This window comes from Thermobia domestica, chromosome 6 (assembly GCF_964235325.1).
Source record: "Thermobia domestica chromosome 6, izTheDome1.hap1.1, whole genome shotgun sequence".
Classification (NCBI taxonomy): domain Eukaryota; kingdom Metazoa; phylum Arthropoda; class Insecta; order Zygentoma; family Lepismatidae; genus Thermobia; species Thermobia domestica.
In genome coordinates this window covers 313,269,417-313,274,416 of record NC_137459.1, presented here as the reverse complement: position 1 = coordinate 313,274,416, position 5,000 = coordinate 313,269,417, and the positions used below count along the sequence as shown (strand labels likewise).

The following is a 5,000-nucleotide window of genomic DNA, read 5'->3' as shown; positions in this document are numbered from 1 at the left end:
CAACAGTCTAATTTTCATTTTTGCTTGAAGCCTTGGCAGCAAATCCTCCAGTCTTGGAAAACTCAATCCCCCATCCCTAAGTCGACAATAGCATAACCATTCAGTTGTAGAAGTTGTAAGATGTAATACTTCTCTTATGAATCTTCGAACATTCAAATCTAAAGACCTTAGCAAAGTAATATTTGCTTCCGCTATCGTCCATACATAATAAAAACGGGGAATAAGATAATCCTTAACTAATTGCAACTTTTTCCTCGGCTTTAAAGAAAGTCTCTTCACTCTATTGAGCAGAAGATTAAGATACTCTGCATCATATGAGACCATTTTTCCATTCTTAATCGTAAACATACAACCTAAGTATCTAAATGCTTCATTGATCTCAATTGACCTAATTTCTTTATCACCCAAACTCAAATTTGGATTTCTCGAAATCCAGGCTTTACCACACGTCCGTATCAAGAAAGCCACGCATTTACTAATCGAGAGATTCATATCCAAATTTCTAAGATAGGTGTTCACCATCTCTAACATTTCCAACATCTTCTCTCTTTTTTCCGCGACTAATACTAAATCATCCGCATAAGCCAAACAGCAACACGACGATCCTCCACCAGCATCCCAGCATCCATATCCATTAATCTCTTTATCAACTCGTCCATTACAACATTGAAGAGAAGAGGGCTAAGTGGGTCACCCTGCTTAACTCCACGATTCATTGGCAAGGTAACTTCAAATCCTTCGAAACTTGTGAGATTATCTCTATACAATTCATTGATAAAGTTAAGTGTCCTATCAGAAACACCTTTGGCCTTCAATGCATTAATCACTGCTTGATGTGGCACCGTATCAAATGCCTTTCTAATATCTAATATACAGAACACTCCCTGAGATCCCTTGGCTCTTTTTATTAATCTATCAAGCAGAAAACAATTAGCTTCCGTACCTTCACCTTTACGAAAACCTTTCTGCTCCGCGGATAAATCAACCTCCGCTTGCAATCTATCGTTAATTATCCCAGTGAGTATCCTAACAAGAAGTGATCCAATGGTTATTGGCCTCCAATTTTCAGGTTTACTTAGTTCCCTCTCTTGTTTGGGAATCAATACCGTACGATGAAGTTTAGCTGCATCGGGAATCTTACCAACATACAAAATAACATTCAACAATGCTCGAACAAGTTTCAACCGCAATTCACCTACTACATCATCTTTAGTTAGTTTGTCTACTCCTGGCGCCGTCCCTCTCTTAATCCCCGCAATTCTTCTCCTCACTTCATTTAACGAAATTTTAGAACAGAAGTCTTTAACCTCTAAATTACCTGGCTGACTTCGAAAAGACTCTTCACATTTACCTCGGGATGCCCAAAGTTCGCAATAGAGATCTTTAATACATCTCGATGTTGGAGTTTCGTCATCCATATGGGCTTCAACCCGCCCCTCAATTATACGTTCGATTAATTTTCTAGGATTTTTCTTCATCAATTCATTTAATGTAGCGAAATCCCTAACTTTCTTATTATTTGGCATTTTCTTTCGTTTACTATCGTCTTTTTTACTATCAACGTCTTTCGATTCCAACAAAGACCATTGTTTACACAAATAAACCACTCTATTATACCAAGTATTAAGGTCCTCCACCGAAATTTCCATTTTCTGTTCCATTTGATCCTCCATCACAAATGTCAGTTGCATCATGGTTTCCTTCAATTTTTCCATCCCACCTTCCTCGACACGCATTCTTTCTACTTCTTGACCTCTCATTAACTCTTTCACCGCAGTTTCTCTTGACTCATCAAGGTTACCATTTCCTGATTCTTCTGCACCTGTTCTATCTATCCCATCCTCACTCCATCTGCCATCCATTTGAGTTCCTATCTCAGTTGTGTCTTTCCCTATGTTACTAAGAATTGTTACCATATTCCCCAACCTGTCTATTTCTTCCAATGCATTAGATAATTGGCCCTCAACACGAATAACCTGAGATTTTAAGTCCTCAATCTTCTTATCCCTCTCAACTAGTTCACTCCAGTTTTCCACAATTTTATCCTGGACCGAATCATCCACCAATTGCACCATATCTTTTAGACAGGAAAATTCTTTCATCAGAGTTTCCTTCTCTTTTTGCAAATTCCGATTTTCCTCCACCAGAAACTGAATTCTATCATTCAGAACCCCTTCTTCCTTCTCCTGATCTTCCACTACATTCCGCAGACGACCTATTTCTAAGGATTTACTATGAATTTCTTGACGCAGTCTTTGCATCTCCTCCTCCAACTTGTTTTGACCGTGCTTCTTTAATTCCTCACACTTAAGTTCAAAATTATTACATAGTTCCTCAACCAGAACTATTAAACTAACATTATCATCCACCCCTTCGGCGTTACCTCCCAATCGTATCATCTCATCTACAACCATACGTCTTATTTTGCTAACATCGTTTTCTTTCTTTTCTAACAGTTCCCTATTTTCTAAAACATCGCCTGCACTATGACACCTTGAAGGAACATTTATATCCTCAGGTAACAAACCACTTCTAATCATCCTTTTCTTTTTCGCTCTGATTTCCTCCAATGTCCGATTTGGGAGTTCAGCTGCTACTTTCTTATCCATATCCGGATTTTGCAAATTATCCAGATAAGTGCTAAGCAGCGTAACTTCATCTTCTGGTGTCCAATATCCTCCCTCCTCTTGATAAGACGTGAGCCTCTTCCTGTTCCATTCCACCGGATGTATTCTCATCTTATGCTGTCCGAGACCTGACTTAGATGTAAAGGAACGGGTACATAAATCACACTGAAACTCCCCACCAGTAACTTTAATTCCCGTACATTTAGGGAGATGGCACGAAACTTGATTAAATCTTGGGAAACTTTTTCCACATTTATCACACGAAAATAACCAGTTTCCATGTTCCAGACGAATATGAGTTCGAAAATTACTATCATTAACGAATCTTAACGAGGAATGAACCGGACAGTAAAGGGATTTAAAGGGATAGCAGACTTTACCTATACCCTTTTCATCTAGCAGCACGGAATCTGTAATAACTTCATTTGTTGATAAATTACATTTATCCTTATCCTTCTTCCCAACCAGATTAATAGAGTCTTGACCCGACGACTCCGCCTTTACCTTCTTACGTATTGACCTAAGAGTTTGCCTTTCCTCAAAAACCGTATCTTCACATTCCTGCTGTACCTTTTCATCACTATCAATATCGATAACCTCAATATTCTCTTCTGTATCCTCCGAAGAATCAGGCCAACCAAAAATCTCATCCTTTTCCATCTTGACAGAACTCCTTATTGCACGAAGACTCTAACAGCAAACTACATCGATGAGGGGGAACACACTCCAACAGCAAAATTCCTCGATGAACAGGAACATTCCACCAGTGAAGGTCCACGGCATACACCAGCGTCGTACCGGGATTTCCACCTCCAAAGCAACTCCAACGATGAAACTCCGTCAATGAACAGGAACAGGGACACACCTCCAATAAAGTTTAACGGCGTCCTCCAGCGTCTTACCGTGATTCCCACCTCCAAGAGAACTCCAACGATGCGCCTCCGTCGATGAACAGGAACAGGAACACACCTCCAATTATGCACCACCGCAGTCCTAAATGACGTACAGAACACCAACCTCCACTATAGTTCCAACGGCGAATTAACTCTGTGAACAGGAACAAACCACCAGTAAGGGTCCACAGCACACACCAACGATGTACAGAGAAACCCACCTCCAACCGCTCCAATAATGAGTCTCTGTCGATGAACGGAAGCAGGAACAGGAACACACCAACAATGAACCGCAGCAGTCCCAGACGACGCACAGAACACCAACTTCCCCGATGACTCCAACAGGAAACCTCCTCGATGAACAGGAACACACCACCAACGAAGGTCCGTAGCACAGTCCAGCGCCGCACAGGAACTCCACCTCCAAAACAGCTCCAACGATGAGTCTCCGTCGATGAACAGGAACAAGAACACACCTCCAATGATGGACCACAACAATCTTGAGCGGCAAACAAAACACCAACCTCCACGATGATTCCTACGGCGAATCAACTCGGTGAGCAGGAACACACCACCAGCGACGATCTACGGCGTCCACCAGCGCAGAACAGGTATTCCCACCTCCACAACAGCTCCAACGATGAGTCTCCCTCGATGAACAGGAACACACCTCCGATGATGAGCCACAGCAATCTCCAGCAACACACAGATCACCAACCTCCACGATGACTCCAACGACGTGCTTCCCCGATGAAAAGTGATCCACCGCCTCCTCCAGCGACGAACAGGAAAACCAACATCCAAAGTGACTCCAACGAAGAATCCTTATTGATGAGCAGGAACATTTATTATCGACGACATCACACGACGAACACAGGCATCCACATTAAAGCCCCTCAGACCACCAATAGGGGTGGCCTGAGGCCAGGCCCCTTGCCGGCCACACGCAGAACCTGCAATCGCTTCCCGACTTGATGTTGCTAGATATACGAAGACCACACACCCTATCTTCTTATGCCTAGGCGGCAACAGATGTTATCAACCCTTTTGGCCGTGCCTTAGGACTTACCACGTGGAGCTGGGACCACGTACCGATCTGCCTAAGGCTTCGTTGCCGACCCCAACCACGAGGAGGTAGGGTACCCTCTCTGCGATCGAAAATGGCCACCGATCCACACACTTGTAGCTAACCAGAGAGGGTCTGGGGTCAAGAGAGGTCCTTAAGAGAGTCATAGTTACTCCCGCCGTTTACCCGCGCTTGCTTGAATTTCTTCACGTTGACATTCAGAGCACTGGGCAGAAATCACATTGCGTCAACACCCGTTAGGGCCATCGCAATGCTTTGTTTTAATTAGACAGTCGGATTCCCCCGGTCCGTGCCAGTTCTGAGTTGATCGTTGAATGGCAGCCGACAAGACACCGAGCCGTAGCCCGGCGCTCCCAGCAAGGAAGATCCGTGGGAGGCCAAGGCACGGGACCG

At 43.5% G+C, this 5,000-nt stretch overlaps 1 pseudogene; it reads right to left on the bottom strand.

Moving 5' to 3' along the window:
- LOC145688664 (large subunit ribosomal RNA) overlaps window positions 1–5,000 on the bottom strand; it is a 10,053-nt pseudogene that overhangs the window by 2,547 nt on the left and 2,506 nt on the right.